We start from the raw sequence: 24,019 nt of genomic DNA, 5'->3' as shown, positions 1-24,019 counted from the left end.
GGTGAAATGACTGTGAGAAGGGAATTGATGGAGTTTGAAAGAGGTATTATGATAGGATCTCATGTTGCAGGCCTGTCTGTTTGGAAAATTGTTGACAAATTAGGCCATTCTAGGTCAACAGTCAGTGATGCCAAACAAAGATGGGAGTCAGCTGCAAGTGCTACCCATAGTGGATGACCCACCAAATGTGATCGTAGGATGCTACAAGGGATAATATGTAAAACTGCTATTTGTTGACCTACATGTTGAGTGCGGAGTTCCAGGCATTGACTGGAACACAAATTTACACAAAAACATGCAAAACCCAGGCTCACAACATGGGTTTCTATGGTAGGACTGCAATATGCAAGCCCACATTATCCGAATCAGTATACAGCATTGTCTTCAGTGGTGCAAAGAGCATGTACAGTGGGGCATGGAAGCTTGAAAGTTGTGTTATAGAGCAACAAATCAAGCTATGCCCTCTACCAGACAGATGTGGCAGATGCTCAGTGAATGTCTTTTACCAGAGTTTGTAACCTGAACTATGAAATTTTGAGGTTGCCATGTGATGGTATGGTCCTGTTTTTCCTGATAAGGTCTTGGACCACTTTTGTGATGCCACAAACATTGAACTCAGAGAGGTATCTGAACACTCTGGACAATGCTTCCTACTTTGTGGTGTTTCTACAGAACTGACAATTGTCTCTTTCAGCAAGACAATGCATGATGTCATCAGGCTGCTGTAACTGCATTGTTTGTGGACATGAATGTCACCACATTTGAGTGGCCTCCACAAAGCCCTGATCTTGACCCTATTGAACATCTTTGAGATCAATTGGATCATCAGGTGAGGACAAGGGATGTCTCTCCCACAACAGTCCAGTACCTTATTGCATACCTACAGGAAGAATCAAAATTTCCATTGATTGCTACCATGCATTTATGGAAAGTATGCCCCATGGAACTGCTGCAGTCATCGCAGCAAAAGGTTGTCCTACGTCTTAAGGTGGGCACCATGACTGTTTGTTCCCAACACTATGATGTCCATTGACATTCCAAGCAGTGTATTCACTACAGCAAATACCAAAGTATAGAAATGTCTAGAATTAAAATGCAAAAAAATAATAATAGTTATAAATATATCATGTATGGTAATAATAATTAGTTGAGTGCATGATAAGTTTTTATTCATGTTATTAGAAGTAAATCATTTATTATGTCTTTCTTTTTAGCTATTCACTATTGATTTCTCCTTTTTTGCATCTAATTTGTCAATTAAAGAGAAAAAAAAAATTGACTGTTTCAAACAATCAGGATGTTTGTCACTGTTAGCTTAATATATGGTTAGTTGGCCAAACATAACTTGAAAAATTGAGAAATGTTTAAATACAAAAATAAAGTTGTTTATATAGAAATATGTGGTATGTATTTCTGTTAGTAATTAGATATTCTAGAATACACAGCTCCATAAACTGCTTCATTTCATTTTTGCTTTCTTCATTATGGCAACATTCTAATAGAAGCGGTTAAAAAAAAGTTTTTTTTAGTTAGTATGTGTCAGGCAAAAAATATGTAAGACTTTTCAGAAAGAACGACATTTAATTTTTGTATGTATACATCTTCAGAGTGAATACAAATTGGGGAGGGGGGAGTGTTAATGGCTATTAAACTTTGATTGAATATAAGCTAGATGTCAAATATAGCCTCCAGATTCCAGATGTGTGGCTCATTGTTGTCATGTGCTGTGTAATATCTCCCATAGCCTAATTCATTAACACTTAGCTCTTTGATATATTCTGAATAAAACTGATTTAAGAAGAGACCTTGGTTTTTGTTATATTGGGTTGGACATTGTACCATTTTGCTAGCCTCTTCAAATCTGCAAACATACTTATTGAATGCTATGTATGGCATTTTTGTGAGTTGCCAAAGTACTTGTTGTTTTCTTTGGTATGAAATGCCAATCTTGATTTATTGTGCCCATTTCTTCTCCAGATCAGTTCATCTATCCATAACAGATACTGCATTTACAGAAAATTTTGTATACCCCTAGTTATTTAAGAGGAGGGCAGGGTTGCTTTGGCAATCGTAGTACCATGGACACCTTTTGTAGCAGCATGAAGGCAACATTTAAGCTAAATTCTGTGTGTTTTTGCTATTTTGTTATTATTATTATTATTATTCAGGCCTCCATGGAGTCAAAAGACTCATCGTGGGAGCTCCTTCCTAAGAACATAAAGTCTGTCAAGACTCATCAAGGGGAGGTCCCCCCCTAAGAAACACAAAGCCTATCATACCACTCTTTAAACTCATTGACTGTTCTCGCTCCCACCACTCCATCAGGCAATGCATTCCACGGTTCAACCACCCTCCACGCAAAGAAACCATTCCTTACCCTCTTGCTCACAGTTTCCTTTCGTAACTTCCAGGGATGGCCTCTTGTCATCACTCCTTCCTGCTGTTCAACCAAGCGAAAGAACTCCCCAGTGTCAACCCTGTAACCACCTCTCAACAGTTTAAAAGTCTCAATCATATCACCTCTCCTTCTTCTATCCACCAAACCCTGCAGTCCACACTCCCTCGGCCAATCCTCATAACCAACACTATACAGTCCAGAAACAATCCTTGTCATCTGCCTCTGCACCCTTTCCACAACCAATTTATCCCCCTCAAATCCTGGGGACCAAACCTGAGAACAACAATCCAAGTATGGCCTGATCAGGGTCCCATACAACGTAACGATGAGTTTTCTATTGCTGCAGGGTAGCTTCTCCCCCCCCCCCTCTAGCATTGCAGCAATCCTCTGGCCCACCCTCACAACCCCTGCAATATGTCCCCTGAACTTCAGTTTTCCATCAATCATCATCCCCCCAGATCTCCCATTCCCCCCCCCCCTTCTCCAGCACAGCTCCTCCAACCGAGCATGCATCCTCTCATCCCAGACCTTAAGACTTTACATTTTGCTGACCAAACCGACACCCCCATTCATTTGCCCATCTGTCCAGTTTATTGAAATCCTCTTGCAGGGCCACCATATCTGCACTACTACCAATAACCCCTCCCACAGCCCCACATCATCTGCAAACAACTGAATATCCCCCTCCTGCAATAATGTCATTGATATAAACATTAAACAACACAGGTCCCAACACTGAGCCCTGTAACCTTCTGCTTCCTTGATGTTGCTTCCACCATACACAACTCTCTGATACCTATCAGATAGCCAATCCTGAATCCAGTTGACCAACCTGACATCCAAACCTATGTGCTGCAACCCAAATATCAGCCCATCATGCTGCACCCTGTCAAATGTCCATGCAAAATCCAAAAAAAGTCAGTGTATGCCCCTCCCTCATCAACCGCTCTTGTCACCCCATTACAAAAGGCAATCATATTATCCAAACAAGAGCACCCTTTAACAAATCTATGTTGATTCTCACAGACACCACTACCTCCATGTGCCAAACGCTGTACATATTCCCTCACCAATCTCTCCAAGCCTCTAACAACTACTGATGACACACAAACTGGCCTATAATTAGACACCTCCAGTCTGCCAACTTAAATCTTTTACTTAAATCTTTCATTTGTTGCATTGTCAACAATGCAACAAATGAAAGAACAGCTTCAAATACAACTACAACGTTTTCATGCTAATTATGTATAAAGACTGTCTGTGTTGTTCATAGTCTTTTAACCCTCAGTGTTTAGTTTTTTTTTTTTTTTCTTTTATAATGTCACCTGAAGAAGGCTGTTACAGGCCTAAACTAGTAGTGTGTTTATATTAAAATCTTTTTACTTAAATCTCGGTTCTAGTCATTTAATTCTTCATAAAACTATGTATGTTAACCGAGTCAATGATCATTCTGTCATATATATAATATATATATATCATTTATTCTTATATGAATAGAGAAATGTCCACAGAAATATGCATATAGCAGCTCATGGAGATAGTCTGTTAAATGAAAATGAGCCGATATCCTTTGTTATATGTTCACCCCCCCAACCGACCATGACATCTATAGACGTTCAGCTAAATCTGGATACGAAGCTCTAACACCCATTGAATAACATGGATAAGAAGTGCAATTTGGTGTCACTATTTCATCCACATTGGCTGATATGGAGGTTAAACCATAAATACCAGATGGTTCATGAGTCAGCCTTAAAAAGAAGTTTGCTTCTGTATTATGAACTATGGATTATTACCAAAAACGTTTTCTTGGTTGTCCTATTCTGCCTATACATTAGTTGGCCTGTAGAAAGTAATAGCACTGAACATAGGTGAAAGTTGATGTCACAACCACCTCAGCTACCATTTCTGAATTGTTTCTATTAGGGATCTTTGCTGACTTTCTTTAAGTATGACAGTATTAGGAATGCGATCTTGCCATGTGTCCTAGTGTTCATCGAAGGCATGTTGTCTCAAAGCTATTGATGATATTAACCACTTGTGTAGTAGTGATGTTCCATTGCTGAGTATCATATATAAATATAGTTTGACTAGTGGGTTTTGTATAGGTGGATTTTGGTATTTGTAGTAATGATACTGGATTTCTTCTTCTTCTTTCACTATGCCTTATCCCGTGTTAAACGGGGTCGGCGCACCGATCTTTAACCTACCTCTTCCAAGTTCTCCAGTCCAGGGCGTCCTTCGGACTCCATCCTTTCTCCCTAAGATCCTCTGTCACCTTATCCCTCCACCTGAGCTTGGGCCTGCCTCTTTTCCTCCTTCCCTCCAACTCCATATACTTCACTCGTTTACCAACATACTCCTCACCCTTCCTCTCTACACGTCCGAACCACCTCGGTCTACTTTCTTGTATCTTCTTGCCAATTGGTCCCACCTTAACCGTCCCTCTGATGTAGTCATTCCTTATCCTGTCCTTCTTTGTCACACCACTCATCCATCTCAACATCCGCATCTCCACTACCTCCATCTAACTCTCCTGTGCCTTTGTTATAGGCCATGTTTCCGCACCATGGAGCATCGCCGGCCTCACCACCATCTTATACAGCTTTCCTTTCCTCTTGCAACTTACTCACTTGTCACACAGGACCCCCCTCATCTTCCTCCAATTCATCCAACCGCATGTTATTCAGTGCTGTATTTACTCATCCAAGTCACCATTCCTCTTGACAACCGACCCAGGGTACTTGAATTTCTTCCCTGAAATTAGCCTTTCACCCTGGAGTCGTATGGCCATATCCTTGTCACTCCCCGATGACATATATTCAGTCTTCACCCGGTTAATTCTCATGCCTCTCTCCTCCAATGCCTTTCTCCACTCCTCTTCCAGGGTATTTTTGAGCTTCTCTCGGAATGATTCGCATAGAACAATGTCGTCGGCAAACAACATGCTTCATGGTGCCTCCTTGACATCCTGCACTAGTACATCCACGACCAGGTCAAAGAGGTAGGGGCTCAGAACTGACCCTTGGTGGAGCCCTACGACAATGGGGGGAACCCTTCTGTCATGCCGACACTAGACCTGACCTGAGTTTCTGTTCCCTCATACATCTCTTTCACAACCTCATGTACTTCTCCGACACCCCCTTCTTCCTCATACACCTCCATACCTCCTGCCTGGCCACTCTGTCGTATGCCTTCTCTAGGTCTATAAACACCATGTGCAGATCCACTTGTATCTCTCTATATTTCTCCATCAATCGCCTTAGCACAAATATCGCATCTGTTGTCCCTCTTCCTGGCATAAATCCAAACTGCTCCTCACCAATTTTTGTTTTCGGCCATATCCTTCCTTCAATTACTCTTTCCCATATCTTCAATGTGTGTGACATTAGCTTGATCCCTCTACAGTTGCCACAGTCTTGAACATCTCCTCTTCCTTTATAGATTGGGACGAGAATACTTTTCCTCCATTCCTCTGGAATCTTTTCCTGTTGGGCTATTTTCCTCATCAGATCCCATAGCATATCCACGCCCTCACTGCCCAAACTTTTCCACACTTCCCCAGGTATCTGGTCTGTCCCCACAGCCTTTCCATTCTTCATTTTTCTTAGTACTCAATCCACTTCCTCTCTACTTATGTCTTGCACCGGTCTCTCGTTTGCCTCTCCATCCTCACACCTCTCTCTCTCGGATTCTCCTCATTTAGTAGCTTATGGAAATATTCTTTCCATCTTCTTCTAATTTTGTCCTCCTCTTGTTGTAATGCTACTCCTGAGGCATCCTTTATCTGCTTGACTGATGTTATGTCTTTCGAGGCCTTATCTCTGGCTTTCACTATTCTCAACAACTGAGCTTCACCACCATTTCTCTCTAGTTCTTCATAAACCTCATCAACTGCCCTCGCTTTCGCCCTTGCCACAGCTCTCTTTGTATTTTTCTTTGCTAATCTATATGCCTCCTTGTCGGCTCTAGTTCCAGTCATGTCCCATTTTTTCTTTGCCTCTTTCTTTTCCTTGATCTCCAACTGCACCTCCTCATTCCACCACCATGCCTCCTTATCCTCAGGCAGTCCCTTTCCTGATGTTATACCAAGCACCTCTTCTCCAATTTTTCTAATATTCCGACCATTAATGTCCCACCATTCTTCCACATCCTCTGGTAACTTCATTTCTTTCAATACTTTTTCTTTAAACTTATTCCTTGGACCTTCCTCTTCCAATTTCCACCACTTTATTCTCCTCTGTATCTGCCACTTCCGTCTATTCTTCTTTTCCCCTTTTATATCACAGTCTACCACAACCAACCTGTGCTGTGCCACTGCACTTTCTCCATTAATCACTTTACAGTTTTTCACCTCCTTCGGATGTTTCCTACGGCACATAATATAGTCAATCTGACTCATTCTATCCCCGCTCTTAAAGTTTATCCGATGCCCAACTCTCTTCTTGAACCACGTGTTAGCTATAGCCAGATCGAAGGCCACAGCATTTCTATGATTCTTTTACCTTCTTCATTTCTTTCATCACTACTCCATCCCCCATATATCCTTTCTTCACCACTTCGTCGCCTTCCTACATGCCCATTCAGATCTGCTCTGACGATCACTCTCTCACCATCAGGGATTCCCATTACTACTTGGTCAAGTTCTCTCTAGAATGTCTCTTTCTCCTCCTCATCACAACCTACTTGTGGGGCGTAGCCACACACTATAGTAGCCACACTTCCTCCCATCTCAAGCTTAACGCTCATAATCCGATCATTCTTCCGGCACACCTCACAGACTCCACCCGTCAGCTCCTTATCGATGATAATTCCTCATTGGAATTATCATCGATAAGGAGCTGAAGTTTCCGAATGAGTTTCTTCCCTTCTCATTCACCCCGCTATAAAACAGTTTATATCCCTCTGCCAGCTCCTTTGCTTTATTGCCCTTCCACCTTGTCTCCTGCATGCACAAGATCTTCAACTTCTTTCTTCTCATCATGTCCACTATCTCCCTGCTCTTCTCATTCATCGTACCCACATTCAGTGACCCTTACTTTACACATACTCTCTTTCTGTTGGACTCGCTTCTTTAGCCGAACCCGTCCTTGGTTCAGTAGCCTTAGCCCACTTTTCACAGTCCTTGAGCAACAGAACTGCGCATTGCTTACGGGGGGATGCCCTAGCCGTGGTGCTTTCTCTGTTATTCAACATTTCATCCTTGGTTTTGGCATGTTTTTTTTTATGGCCGGATGCCCTTCCTGACGCCAACCCTCCCCATTTATCTGGGCTTAGGACCGGCACTGAGAAGACTAATTTGCCCTCCCCAGTGGCTGGGTTTGTAACGATATTGGATTTACAGACATTAATTTCACTACATTTCTGAAGTTGCTGTTGTTGTTGTTATTATTACCAACCCAAGGATGCCCATGGAGTGACAGACTCATTGCAGGAGGTCCATATGTCATACACATAGCTCATAATACCATGCTTTAAATACATTCATATTCTCTGCAGACACCACACTCTCAGGCAATGCATTCCAGTCATTCACAACTCTCCATGCAAAATACCTTCTTTTCACTCCCTTGCTCAATCTCTCCTTATTCAGTACCCAGGGATGGCCTCTTGTTCTCCCACCATTTTTTAAAATAATCTCTTCAATGTTAATCTTATAACAATCCCTTACCAACTTGTACATCTGACATACTGCCTGTCTTCCTTCTATCCCCTAGACTCTGTAAATTGTATCTTCTCAATATTTCTTTATACTCAACAATTCCAGAGACAAGAAACTACTTTAATCGATCACCTCTGGACCATTTCCAGTATCTCTACATTGTTTTGAAAACCAGGTGACCAAACCTATGCACATTAGTCCATATATGGCCTAATCAAGGCCTGTTGAACCAGAATCTCCTTACTTCTACAAGTCACTGTCCTCCACATCATTACCAGAATTTTCCAGAATTTTGACATTGTGTCCTCTAAACTTTAGATCCATACCCACCATCATCCCAAGATAACTTATCTCCTCTGCCTTCAACAATATATATATCCCTATGAAGTGTAAATTCTGCATCCCATCTTTGTTTTCCAAGTTATTTTTCTTAAGTAGCTTCTCCAATTCGGAGGTTAGCAATCATGCTCTGCCAGAGTGTCTGATCCTCTGCCATTCTTTTGATCTCATAGCTATTGTTGCCCATCCATTTCTTTACATCATCAACCCAAGAAGTTCTTAGTCTATCAGATCCTCTTTCTTCTAATTTTCTCTGCAGTATTTCCAGAGATGTTCTCCCTGCTGATCCTCTTAATATGTGTCCTGCCAACTTGCACTTTGTCTTTATAAGGTCTTCCATGAGTGCTCTTTTGGTTCCCATTAACTTCAGTACCTGTTCATTAGTTTTTTTTCCTTGTTCCATAAAATCTTCAGTGCTCTGCTAGCATCACAGCTCAAAGGCCTGCAATTTCTTGATTATGGATTTTGTATATGTCCACGTCTCACATCAATAATTCAATGTGGACTAAGCATAGGATTTTATTATTCTTATTAAGGCTGTTTATTTAATCCAGAGGTCATTAGTAATTATTCCAGAATGCTTCTTTTGCCTTGGCTATTGTTGATTTTATTTCCATAACTGTTGTTCCATCTTCTGTAATCATCAGTCCTAAATAATTATAAGCCTTCACATTTTGAACGAATCCTGTTGATATGCTTAAATTTGTGTTTTGTTGCTGTTTTTGTTTATTACCATATAATTTGTTTGATCTATATTTAATACTAAGCCATAATTCTAACTCTTTTTGATTTGTATTTCAACCATATTTTTTAACTCTGTTTTTTATTTCTCTATAAATATCAAATCATCAGCAAGTCTAATATTGCTAATTCTAATGCTATTTATTTTTAGTCCCATTTCAATTTCTTCATATGCTTTCATTATCATTTCACTGTATATATTGAAAAGCATAGGAGATATTATACACTCTGGTCTCACTCCTCTTTTGATATATATTGTTTCATTATTAATGTCATTTATAATGTCTTCTGATTCCAGTATAATTCTATTATTAATATTCTGAGGTCGTATTAGTTAATTAGAAAAAGAATTATACAAATCCAAAATTTATAAAGTAATATCAAGTTCTGACAGAAAAAAAAACAATAGTAACAGTAAATGTTAGAGATAGATGAACAATTAATTCATTATTATTATTAACTCTGTCGAAGAAATAAACAATCAGAATTCTCATTTAAAAATCTTTTAGAAAATTTAACAAACTTTCCCAAATAACAATGCCTTCAGAAGCAAATGAAGCATTAAAAGAAATGAAAAACAGAAAATCACGAGGAGTTCTTATTAATGTTATTACATGATACCTCCAGGCAGTCCAAGGGCTCATTGTGAGAACACATAGCATACCATGTACACTAGTTATTATTATTGTACAGGCACTTCCATGGAGTCCGAAGACATATCGTGGGAGACACAAGCTATCCACACAATCTATCATACCTCTCCTTTGAACCCATTAACAGACAAATCACTCACAATTGACTCTGGAAACCATTTACACTCATTCACAACTCTCCAAGCAATAAATCTAGTCCTCACACCTTTAACTACTAACCTACTAACCATACCTTTATTCAACTTCCAGAGATAACCCCTTGTTTCCATTCCTCTGGCCAAGTGATGAAACATTTCCTCTCCATCAATTCTGTAAAACCCTTTAAGCAAATTAAATGTTTCCTTTATATCCCCTCTTTTTCTCCTATCTGCCAACTTCTGCAATCCACACACCCTCAGTCTATCTTCATAGGGAACATTCACAGACCACTCATAATCATGGTCACTCACCTCTGATTCTACTCACCACTTCCTCGTCCTCAGGAGACCAGACTTGAGCATAGTAATCCAGATGTGGAAGTATCAAGGCCTTATAAAGAGGAATGCCAACTTCCTTATCTCTACTTGTTAATGTGTTCTTCAAGTAACCTTATGGGCTAACTTAGCAATATGTCATCTAAACTTTAACTCTCTAAAAATCTTTAATTTTAAAAAACCAAAGCTTTAACTCACCTAAATTTCTAGCTTTATCTATTTCTTGGAGTACAGTGCCATCGATGTGATTCTCAGCTTGTAATCTATTTATCCCAAAATGAATAATCTTACATTTGTCTGATACCCATTATCTTTTACCCATACTGACAGCCTATTTAAATCATCCTGCAAGCTCTCCACATTGTCTTGATTAACTATTACTCTACCTAATTTCAACATCATCAGCGAACAACTGAATATTTCTTTTCATGTTATTTCCTATATCATTAATCTACAAATTAAACAGCAATGGTCCCAACACTCAACCTTGCAGCATACCACTAGTCACCTGTTTTCACCTTGATTTTGTCCTTCCATATACTACTTTTTCATATCTATCCAGCAGCAACCCTCTTATCCACTTTACTAATGTCATATCCATCCCCATTTGTTCTAATTTGCATAACAGAGTTCCATGTGGTATTCTGTCAAATTCCTTTGCAAAATCCAGCAGAATCATTGTGCAGCCATTTCCATTATCCATTTCTGCTGTTACTCTATTATAAAAAGACAGTAAATTACTAATGCATGACCGACCCTTCACAAAGCCATGTTGCTCCTCATATAGTATCATATTTTTATCCACTCATTCTGGAATTCTCTTTTTGACCAATTTTTCCAGTACTTTTACCACCATGCCTGAGACTGATTGGTCTATAATTTGCTACTGCAATTTTAGAACCCACCTTATGCAAGGGAATTATTTTGCCCTCTTTCCACTCCCTTGGAACTCTACTAGAGTTGAGACTTAAATGAAAGAGCCTAGTCAGAGGCATTGCCAGTTCCCTTCCCTAGCTGATTCTCTATCTAATCCCACAGCTGTATTTACATTGTGATTCTGCAATATAATAAGAATCTTCAATTCATCCATCTCTGTTCCCACATCAGTGTCTGTCACATATGTTAAAGCAGTAACCTCACTAGGATGATATACTCTTGCAAAGTGGTCACTCAGTAAATCAACTGTTGTATCTGCTTCTGTCTCCTTGTGACCATCATTCATCACTCATTAAGGTTAATCTTCCATAGTCATTCTTCCTCTTACTTGCTACATAATGAAAAAACTCTTTGGGATTTCCTTTGGTCTGCTCGGCTAGATTCTTGTCATAATCTGATTTTGCCTTCCTTGCCATTCTGGTCATCTTTCTTGCCTGAGACTTGTACTACTGTTCGTGAGTTTGCTGGTCCCTTTCTCTTTATATGCCCTCCACAGCATTTTCTTCTTCTGCAGCTCGTGCTTAATGATATTACTCGTCCATCTAACCTCCACTTGATTAAACATCCTTAGGTATACAATTTAATATTGCTTCCTCTGGATTACCCTTGACTATCTCCCGTGCACTACTAACATCCTTACCCCACATTGTTGTATGTCATGGCACAGATTTAAGCTTCTTCCTAAGCTTATCATAATCACCTCCCTTGTAGCTCCACATATACCCTCTCTGACAGAATATTCCTCATCTCCCAAGTCAAGGCCACATAGTCACTTTCACCAATCATAAGCAATGTGGTCGTCTTTGTTTTGGATAGCTTTTCTGATCCTGTGACCAGGTCCAATACTTTCACACCCCTAGTCCCTTCCATGACATTATGATCATTACTCTACAACTACTCAAACTTTCAAAATACAACCAATCAAATATGCAGGAAATAAATTTGTGATTATTATTACACACATAACTCCACGGAGTCCAGAGACTCATTGAGTGATGCCATAAACATTATGCCGAGCATCATCCACTATTTATGCAGTATCTACCATACTTCACTTTGAGTTCATTCATAGTCATCACACCCAAAACAGACTCTGGCAACCTATTCCAATCATTGATCACTCTCCAAGAAAAAAAAAAATTAACTGTTCATATCCTTGCCAACCACACAGTTGCTTAATTTCCAAGGATGACTCCCTATTTCTCCCACCACAAGACCTGTAATGAAAGTAGCAATCATGTAAAAAGCTTTCAGTAATTTGTATTTTTTTATCATATCGCTCCCCGCTTTTTTTTTTTGCTTTCAACTAATTTCTGTCCCCCGCCACATATCTTTAACCTATCCTCATAAGATGAATTCCATGGATCTGCCACCATCTTGGTCACTCACATCTGGTTCATTCCCTCCATGTCCTCCTCACCCCAAGAAATCCAGGTGATCAGATCTATGCATGGTAATCGAGATGGGAGTCTTATCAAGAGATATACTAGACTGAAGAAGAACACCCATTAGTAGCAACAAGCCGTTTCTTGTTGCTACTTTTGCTATATACCCTCTAAACTTTAACTCCTTATCCACTAACATCCCTAGATCCCTGATTTCATCACTTTCCTCGAGTGCAGTCTCATCAATATAGCACAGAGCTGGTAATGTTTTTACCTCAAAATACATAAAACCTTAGCCTTTGCCATATTAAACTAATATCCATTCTTCTTTGCCCATACTGCCAATTTATTTAAATCATCCTAAAAAAACTTACCATCATCTTTATTGACTAGTGTGCTACCCAATTTTGCATCATCAGCAAATAGCTGAACATTAATTACCTCTCAGATCATTTCCTATATCATTAATGTACAAATTTAATATTAGTGGCCGAAGTATAGAGTTATGCGGGATGTCAGCAGTTACAGGCTTTCTACTGGACTCTACTTTTGATTAAACTACTGTTGGTTTCTCTCCACCCTATTATCAACATCAGTTTCATATCCATCCCCATTTGCTGCAATTTATTTATCAGAATTTCTTGCTGTATCATAAGCCTTTGCCAATCCCAGCAATATCACACACATGCATTACGACTATCCAACTCAGCTGTCACTATATTATAAGAGGTAAGTTACTAACACATAACCATGTTGTCTCCCATATAGTTTCCTATTCCTGTCTGCCCATTCTTGAATTTTTTCCTGGACCAACTTCATTAATACTCCTGTGACCAACACTCCTGTGATGCTGATCAGTCATTAATTTGCTATCTCATTCTTTGAGCTTCCTTTATGTAATGAAACTATCCCTCCCCTCTCCTTTCTCTCCTTTGAGATAACCCAGAGCTGACTTAAACAATATGAAAAAAAGGGTCTGCCAATTCCTTAGCACCTTCTTGTAATAATCTAGCTAGTATTCCATCTCATTCTATACCTGTATTCACATTAAGTTCTGTGATATCTTATGCACTTCCAGTTGATTTATCTCTATTTCTGCATAAGTCCTTTCCTCTCTTGTTACTGCAATATCTCAACCTGGAGGATATTTTACACATACCCCCCCCCCCCTTGTAAAGTTATCACTTAGTAATTCAACATCTGCTTCCGGTACCTCCCTACCATCAGGATTGATCAAAATTATTATTTGATAATTATTCTTCTTTTTACCTGCCATATATAAGCTAGTATATACCTGCTACATATATGCCAAATATACCTGCTATATATAAGCTAGATAGATGGGCAAATGAATGGTGGTGTCGGTTTAATGCAGCAAAATGTAAGGGCTTGAGGTTTGGGAAACATTGATGGGATGCTGAATACTCTATGGGAGGAGTTATACTGAAGGAAGTAGGGGAGACAAGAGATCTGGGGTTGATGATTGATAGAAACCTGAAATTTAGAGGACATATTGCAAAAGTGGTGAAGATAACACAGAGGATTGCTGCAATAATGAGAAGGACACTGACCTGCAGAGATAAAAGGGTTATCATTCCGTTGTATAAGACTCTGATCAGACCACACTTACCCTATTGTTCTCAGATTTGGTCCCCACGATTTGAAGGGGATAAATTAACTGTGGAAAGGGTGCAAAGGCAGATAACAAAAATAGTTTCAGGACTGTACAATGTTAGCTATGAGTGTGGACTGCAGAGTTTGATGGATAGAAGAAGGAGAGGTGATATGATTGAGATTTTTAAACTGTTGAAAGGTGGTTACAGGGTTGACACTGGGGAGTTCTTTTGCTTGGTTGAACAGTGGGAAGGAGTGATGACAAGAGGCCATCCCTGGAAGTTACAAAAGGAAACCGTGAGCAAGAGGATGAGGAGTGGTTTCTTTGCATGGAGGGTGGTTGAACCGTGGAATGCATTGCCTGATGGAGTGGTGAGAGTGAGAACGGTCAATGAGTTTAAGGAGTGGCATGATAGACTTCGTGTTTCTTATGGGGGACCTCCCCTTGATGAGTCTTCATAGACTTTGTGTTTCTTAGGAAGGACCTCCCACGATGGGTCTTTTGACTCCATGGAGGCCTGGATAATAATAATAATAATAATAATAATATACTAAAAGAACTCTTTGGGATTACTTTAGCCTGCACTGCTAATTTTTCTCTCGTAACCTGATTTTGGCTTCATTACTACTAGTCACCCTTCTGGTCTATGCTTTCTCCCCTTTCTCTTTGAATTCTTTTAAATTGACAGCTTTTTCTCATTTTTTATAGCTCCTGCTTAATGATGTTATTCATCTATTTAACTCCCACTTGATTTATCCTCCTGATTCTAAATATACATTCTGATATTACTGTCCTCACCTCAAATACTCCTTTGCTACCTCCCATGCACCATCAACACCCAGCCTTTGTGGTTCTCATGACTTGCCATTGCTCCAGACAATCTCTTTAGTTTGTCATACTTACCAGCCCTGTAATTCCACGCATACCCTTCTTGCTGAAAATTCCACACATTTAACAGCTCACAGGTCGAGACTAGCTGATTGCACTCACCAATTGGTGGCAAGTTTATTTTTCACTTGGTTAGACTATAATAAATTTAGTTTAATCCTTTATTCAAGTGTGAGCAAAGTTTCTGCCTGAAAATATCTTCAGGACTGATGAAAGGTAGTGCAACACCAGGCAACTTGGAGCAAAGGTGGACCAAGCTATCATCACTCCTATCTCAGTATCTCCCATAATGCAAAACACATCTTGAGGATATGTATAATGTTATGCATTAAGGGAAGGACCACTACCCAGACCGGTTTCAGTCTTTATTGAGGTCTCGTCAGTGGGAGCCATGCCCAGAGGTGGAGATACCAAGGTAGAAGCAATGGAGAGGTCATCTTTACCTATAGGAGTTGCCAAAAGGTGTGCCACCTTATTATTAAATTATTTTGGATTTAGAGAAATCTTTCTCTAAATCCAGAGTAATTTAATAATAAGGTCTTTCTCTAAATCCAGAGTAATTTAATAATAAGGTGGCACACCTTTTGGCAACTCCTAGAGGTAAAGATGACCTCTCCATTGCTTCTGCCTTGGTATCTCCACCTCTGGGCCTGGCTCCCACTGATGAGACCTCATTAAAGGTTGAAACCGGTCTGGGTAGTGGCCCTTCCCTTAATGCATAACATTATACATATCCTCAAGATGTGTTTTGCATTATGGGAGATACTGAGATAGGAGTGATGATAGCTTTGTCCACCTTTGCTCCAAGTTGGCTTGTGTTGCACTATTTTTCCTCAGTCCTGAAGATATTTTCAGGCGCAAACTTTGTTTGCTCACACTTGGATAAAGAATTAAACTAAAGTTATTACAGTTGGTGGCAATGTGGTCATGTTGATTATTATTATTATCTGAGCACTCCAGGGAGTCGAGGACTCATCAAGAGAGGCTTTAAATCACCCAGCTGTCATACCTTCCCTTAAATTCATTCACACCAGATGCATTCACTACCCCTAAAGGCAAACTATTCTACTTAATCAATCACTTCTCTGTGAGAGAAAAACCTAGCTCTTACTCCTTTCTTGACTGCAAACAAACTTAACTTCCATGGATACCCCTTTGTTCTCTCCCCACCTTCCATATAATGAAAAATTTCGTCAGACGATATCTTATAACACCCATTCATAAGTTTATAGACCTGTCATATCACTCCTCTTTCTCCTTATTATATGGTTTATGAGTATATGGATTACAGACTCTGGTCTGTAATCCATATACTCATAATCTGTCATCATAATCTTGATCCCATAATACGGATATATGTTTTTGTAACTCTTCTTTGCACCCTTGCCACAGTTTCTTTTCTCCTTGGAATCCAGAGACCAAATCTGCACACAATAATCCAAACGCAGTCTTATGAAGGCTGTATAAAGAGGCAAAATGTCTTCCTTATCCTTGCATGTTAAGTTTCGCTTCAATGTTGCGATTATCATCTGAGTTGAATTTGCAGCTTTTGCTATGTGACCTTTGAACTTCAAATTCCACTCACCATTACGCCATGATCCATAGCCTCATCAATTTCTTGTAGCATAACTCTGCTAACATAATATGCCACTGGAAATCTTATTATACCCAAATGCATAACTTTACACTTACTAATATTAAACTGAAGCCATTTTTGTTTGCCCAAATTTCCAGCTTGTTCAAATCATTTTGTAAATGCTGGATGTCAGAAGCATCTCTGATTATCCTGCCTGTCTTTGCATCATTGGCAAACAATTGCACATCTCCTGTTAGAACCTTCCTAATCTCATTAATGTATAGATTGAACAAAAATGGCCCAAGGACTGAAACCTGATCAGCACACCACTGGTCACCTTAAATCTGGCAGATTCACACCCACCATACACCACTTTTTAATATGTCTGTCAACCATCCAATGATCCAAGTCAAGAATTTATATTCCAATCCCATATTTTCCAGTTTATGCCTTTCATGTGGTATCCTATCAAATGCCTTAGCAAAATCCAACATACCAAATTGCTAAAACATGACTTTTCTTTAGTAAACCCATGCTGCTCCTTGCAGAGTATAGTTTGTACCCATTTCTGTATGCAAGGTCTTACCAACTTCTCTAAAATCTTCACTGCTACACCAGAGATACCGATAGGTCAGTAGTCAGTTTTTGCACCACCCGTCTACAACGGAACTGTCATGCATTCCTTCCATTCATGCGGTATCATTCCGAAGCTGAGATTCAAGGTATACAAACATGTGAAACGCCTAGCAAGTTTGGTTGAACATTCCTTTAGCAAAGATGCTGATATTTCATCTGTCCCTATTGACAAATTCTTATCCAGGTTATGCAACAGTTCTTCAACCTCATTTTCATGTACCTCTAACCTTCATCCAGTGTAGCAGTAGTTACACTGGATGTTACATATACCCCGTTGATATATCTTAGCAAAGTGAACAATCTTGCACAAGAGCACCATCTACATTCAGTAAGGCTATTTTTCCACATTAATTCTTTCTTTTGCTTGCAACATAATGATAAAATTCTTTTGAATTGCCTTTAGCCTGCATAGCCAATTTCTTTTCATACTCTGATTTAACTTTCTGCACAATACTAGTTACTTTTCTGGCTGCCTTATATATTTCATAACTCCTCTTATTCTTACGATATTATTTACATATCATCTTCATCTTGTCAATCCCTTGCTTAATAAGGTTGCAAAATCCATTTCATTCCCAACCTATTTATTCTTCAAACACTAGGGATACATTCAGATACCACCTCATTTAAACACTTTTTCAAAGAATCCCATGCATTCCTGACATTTTTTCCATTTCGTAACTAATACCATGGGACTAAAAATAGTATTCTCCTAAGTTGATCATCATCATTATTATTTATTATTTTGTGACACCTCCAATGAGTTCAAAGACTCATCAAGAAAGGGCACCTACTCTACAACTGTGTGTCCACCACTGAATTCACCAACTACACTGAACCACCATCATCTACACCAACAGCATCTACTGTCCACTACTACCACTAGTATTTTTTGTCTGTAATTGTGTGGGTTCTGACAGCTGATTTGTTTGTATGTGGGAAAAAAATCTCTGCTAACTCCGTATGAGATCAGCTAACTCATCTTCAATTAAAAAAAAACCCATATTAAGATTCCTCCTGTCACGATGAGAATCGAACTTAGGCCTTTTCCAATTGAAGGGTGCAAACTACCGTTGTTCTTCCAATTGCACTAATGAGGCATTAAAAAAAAACAGTACTAAACTTCAACAACCCCTTCATTACTCACTCTATGACATATGCCGTTTGACTGCATACACATTAATAGAGCATGGTTTGATGCTCTTCTATTAATGTGCATGCAGAATTACACAAATTATGAACATAGCATGATCAAAATTTCCAGCTTTGTAATTCACCATGTAACTGTTCTAATGGGAACATCAATATAATTAAATACTTCCCAAGAAAGCACATTATGATCACTGACTGTCACCAAATGGTGGTAAAATAGTCATATTCTTAAGAAACTCCTTCTGACGCAATGAACAAATCTAACAATCTTTGACCTCGAGTTTCTTCTTTCGCATGCTGCTTGAGAAAGTTGTTTCACAACAATTCAAAAAAAATTCCTCTTCATTCTTATGACATTTCTCTTCTACTCAGTCAATGTTTGGGTAATTAAAGTCACCCATTATGATCACTCATTTAGTATCCATAAGGCTGAATTGATGATGCATTTTTTTCGTTTCCTGCAACTGAACCATCATATCTGTAGCAACACTCCACCATATATTTCTTTCCTTTATCCTCCACTGCACACCAGATGGCCTCAAACTCACTTCTACGTGGGACTTTGTTATCATCATTGTTTTCTTGCATTTCTACCCCACACTTAGACTATTGTTCTCAGATTTGGTCCCCACGATTTGAAGGGGATAAATTAACTGGGAAAAGGGTACAGAGGCAGATAACAAAGATGGTTTCAGAATTGTACAATGTTAATTATGAGGATCAGCTGAGGGAATGTGGACTTCAGAGTTTGGTAGATAGAAGAAGGAGAGGTAATATGATTGAGATTTTTAAGCTGTTGAGAGGTGGTTACAGGGTTGATACTGGGGAGTTCTTTCACTTGGTTGAACAGTGGGAAGGAGTGATGACAAGGGGCCATCCCTGGAAGTTACGAAAGGAAGCTGTGAGCAAGAGAGTGAGGAGTGGTTTCTTTGCATGGAGAGTGGTTGAACCATGGAATGCATTGCCTGATAGAATGGTGAGTGAGAACGGTCAATGTTTAAGGAGTGGTATGATAGACATTGTGTTTCCTAGTAAGGACCTCCTGCAATGAGTCGTTTGACTCCATGGAAGCCTGAATAATAATAATACCCTGACTGGACTTAAGTCATCTGATATCATTAGTAGTACTTCCCCTCCTCTAACATGTCTTCTGTCATTCCTGAAAATAGTATATCCATTACACTTACATGCCAGTTACCATATCTGATTTTGATAGTTGGGTTTTCACTAATGCCAACAATCTTAGGCCACATCGTATTCAATAAAGCAGCAAACTCAATCCCTTTGTTCCTTTTTTTTTGTATAGATAAATCCTTTGATACAGTTTCTAGATCTATAACTCTCAAGTCTCTAGTATCTTCCATCCCATGCTGCCTCAAGAAATTATTCCTCCATAACAGCATAAATTGTATTTCCTCTCTGCTATATGTCCTTTCCTCCTTCCAATCTATTTTCTGCTCCCATAGTTGAAATCTCTCAATATAATTACTCACCCTCCACTCATTGAGCTTATTTGCTAATGCATACCATCCACATCCCCTGGTCTGTAGCATCAACCAGCTTATATTTTGCCCTGTTAGCCTCTCTCACATTCTATGGCCTTGAATACCCTATTTTCACTGACTCTCCAGCTGAATTCCTGCTGTTTTAGCTGCAGTTCATCAACTATCCTCAGCAACACTCCTCCCTTATTCTCTTCTCAGTATCCTCTCTGAAAATACTGTCCTTCACATTCTATCCCACTAAATACATTTTCTCTCAAACATTTCTTACTAATGTCAATAATATTTGTCCAGGAGGAACTTACCAATGCCAAAAACTCCTCCCTCTTGTTCCAGATGCCTCCGACATTGGTGTACATGAAGCACAATACCCCCTCCCCCACAGTGGTCCTCATGCTTTATATTATCTATATCATTCTGATTTGTTACCAGCAGCACTATAGCTATTTTTTTGTACATTCTCATTCTTTCTCACTTGTCTCATTGGCTGCAGGCTTTCTCAATATTCCACCTCCCAACCAATAAATCTAGTTTCCCTGATTTTGCACCTCCCATCTAACTTTGTTGAACAACTCTTTTTCCAGGCACTGATCACCAGCTCCATTCATGTGTAAACCATCCACCTTGTATAAATCCTTTCATCCATCAGATTCACTCTACACATTCACAAAGTCCACATCATTAACCAAAGATCACTTACATTAATAAGCAAAACAAATAACATTGTAAAAATATCTAGTGACTGGAATCTTGCAATTGTGATTCCCATTTTTAAAAACAAGGAAATAAGGATAACTGCAAAAACTACAGTGATCTGTGTATTAAACTCTAGTTGGCCGAGTCGTTAGCGTATCCGCTCTCCAGCCAAAAGGCTTCGGGTTCGAATCCTGCCGTGGGCACAGATGTTGGTGAAAATACTAGTGGCAGTGGTCAGCAGTAGATGTCATTGGTGTAGATGATGAAGATAGTCACGGTGGGTGGATTGGGGAAGACAGAGAGTTATAGAATGAATGTCTTCCCTCGATGAGTCTTTGGACTTCCTGGAGTAGTAGTAGTAATAAAATATATGTAAAAATATGGAAGAACAGAAATAACCCTATAAATGAAAAAAATTATAAATGAAGAATAAACTGGTTTCGAAAAAGCTCCTGCCTAGATCCAATATTCACTCTCAGAATACTAATTGATAAAAGAAGAAAATTCAATTTACTAATGCATTTAACATTTATTTTATTTTATTTTTTTAACAAGTTACAGATATAAGCTCTTCGATATCTTAAAAAATTTAAACTTATCTTTAAATTTATTAACAACACTGCAGCCGACATTTGAAAACAGTACTGAGCTTACAAAGAGGCAAGAAAAAGCCAAAATTTGTTATAATAGGAGGAGTTAGATAAGGGATCTTCTATTACCAATATTATTTGGAATATATCTGAAATAATCAAAGAATGGAGGATAATCAACAAAGAAGAAACTCAAATACAAATTACTTTTATTTTAGGTAGCAATGACCATGTGATATTTGGAGTAGCTGAGGACAATCTACAGAATTATTGTTAGTATATTATTATCATCATCATCAGACCTCCATGGATTCAAGAGATTCATTGCGGAAGGTCCCACTATCTCTCTCTCTCTCACACACACACACACACAGTTGATCATCTGCAAACAACCATATCACCATTCACATCCCTCCCATTATCATTGACATACAAGCTAAACAGCAGTGACCCCAAAACAGACCCTTGGGGTATACTGGTTGACTTAGTGGTTAGAATATCCACTCGCCAGCCAATTGGCTACGAGTTCAAACCCTGCCAAGGGCATAGATGGTTGTGATTTTCCTACTAACCAATTATCATATGTACTGCTATGACCTGTGTCCCAGCACAGTATGACCCTTGATGTCTTTGTGCCATAAAAAAATCAAATTAAAAAAAAAATCCTCCATACACAACTTGCTGATCCCTGTCAGACATCCAATCTCTTATTCAAAGTATGACTCTACTATCCAATTCCGTCCTTTCCGTTTTAATCACCAGCTTGTCATGCAAAGCCCTTTTGTTGGAAAGACATAGTTTGAATTTGAATCCTAGGACACAAAGAACCTTTATCAGGGCTTTTCTACTGAAGGTGAGTTAGCTGATCTCATGTGGAGGTGGCAGGTTTTACCTCCCAAACACTCTGGTTTTTCATTTCACAAAGCAGGCAAGCTGGCCATTAGAACACATGCATTTAACAGCAGACATAATAACACTGCCTTCATGGTCGAGCTACTTTGGCCGTAAATCCAAATAAACCAAACCAAACGAGCATGTCATATGGCAATATATCAGAGGCCTTTGCAAAATCTAAATATGACACTATGTATGCATCACCTTTATCCAATGCATTGCTCACCTTGTTATAATACATAAACATATTAATAAAACATGATCTTCCTTAGTAAATCCATGCTGACTATCAAAGAGAATACTGCTCTAATGATCTGATAATACTGCTCTAATGATCTGATAATACTGCTCTAATGATCTGATCAACCTAATCCTGAATCTTGGTCCTGACTAGGTTCTCTAATATTTTAACCACAACTCCGTCACAAAAATTGTTCTGTAATTTGAAACTTTAGTCTTCTCACCTCTGTTAAAAACCAGAACAACTTTACCCTCTTTCCACTCCTTTGGAACTTGTCCCAGTAAAAGGCTCATATTAAAAAGGTATGTCAAAGGTGTTGTTAAGTAACTAGGACATTACTTCAAAATACATGATATGTCATCAAGCCCTACAGTCATAGTAATCTTAAGTTTACTCAGTTCCTCATACACCTCATACACTTACTACCTGCTCCTTCTTTTCCACTGCATTATGTTATGTTTGTTATCATCATCATTATCATGAAATTCCTATTATGTATCCTCAGGGAGGGGGGGTGTACAGGATAACTATGATAGTACTACATGAAAAAGTTACACCATTACTAACTTCCGATCAACAATTTTCCTCCAAATTAATCTTTGGAGGAAAATTGGTCTTCCTCTGGGTCTTTTTCCTGCCAACATGGCAAAGAAAACTTGTTTTGTTAATCTTTCCTCTCCATTCTGTTTAAATACCACATGCAATTAGCTCTATGAACACATTCCTGAATGCTAACAATGGCAAGTTCTTTGATATTATCCTCATTTTTAATGTGATACTGCCATTAATGCCATCTGTTCACTCTACTAATCTTTTTCAGAACCCTCATATCATAGGTCTCCAGTCTTTGATCAAGTGTTTTATTTCTGATGCAGCTCTCGGCTCTATAAGTTCCAGGGAATAGGCAGTAGCATTTGCATGCCTGTTTAGTAAGAGACTTGCAACAGCACAGGTTCCAAGGGAGCGGAAAGAGGGTAAAATTGTTCCACTGCATAAAGGTGATGATAAGGTTTTATCTTCAAATTATAGGCTAATCTGTATATCTAGAGTTGTGGTGAAGGTGCTGAAGAGATTGGGTAGAAGTAGGATACAGAAATGGGCTGATTAAAGAGAAATCACGTTTCACTAACTTATGTACTATAACATGGTGACAAATACCTTGGACAGAGGAGATGCATATACAGTGGTGCTTGGATTTTGCAAAAGCTTTTAATAGACTGCTGCATGACAAGCTGGTAAAAAAATTGAAACAGATGAAATTGGATAACAGACCTCAAGAGTTAGATCAGTGACTGACTGTCAGGTATCAGAAAGTTGTATATGGGGGTGCAGTATCCCGAAAGAGGAAGGTTACAGCAGGGGTCAGCTTTGGGACCATTGTTGTTCAATTTGTATGTTGATGATATTGGTATGGGTTTAACTAGTGATATGCAGCTCTTTGCAGATGATACAAATTGGGGAGAGCAATGCAGAGTAAAGCAGATGTTATGGCCTTAGAAGAGGACTTGAATAGACTGCATGAATGGGCAGGTAAGTAGAACTGATAGTTCATTGTTGGAAAGTGTAAAGTTTTGACATTTGGTAAGCAATGATTGGATGCAAAGTATACACTTGGTGGGGAAACTTTAAAGAAAGTAGAGTA

At 39.0% G+C, this 24,019-nt stretch overlaps 1 protein-coding gene across 1 annotated transcript in view; it reads left to right on the top strand.

The window, feature by feature from the left end:
• The window catches only part of LOC150094582 (voltage-dependent calcium channel subunit alpha-2/delta-3-like), a 1,537,934-nt gene that overhangs the window by 678,308 nt on the left and 835,607 nt on the right, over positions 1-24,019 (top strand). The gene's annotated exons all lie outside the window — the stretch shown is intronic.

Source organism: Typopeltis vanoorti, chromosome 22 (genome assembly GCF_054136105.1).
Source record: "Typopeltis vanoorti isolate ZY-2024b chromosome 22, IOZ_Tvanoo_1.0, whole genome shotgun sequence".
NCBI classification, from domain to species: Eukaryota; Metazoa; Arthropoda; class Arachnida; order Uropygi; family Thelyphonidae; genus Typopeltis; species Typopeltis vanoorti.
Note: the sequence above shows the minus strand (reverse complement) of the source record. Positions and strands in the feature narration are given on the sequence as shown.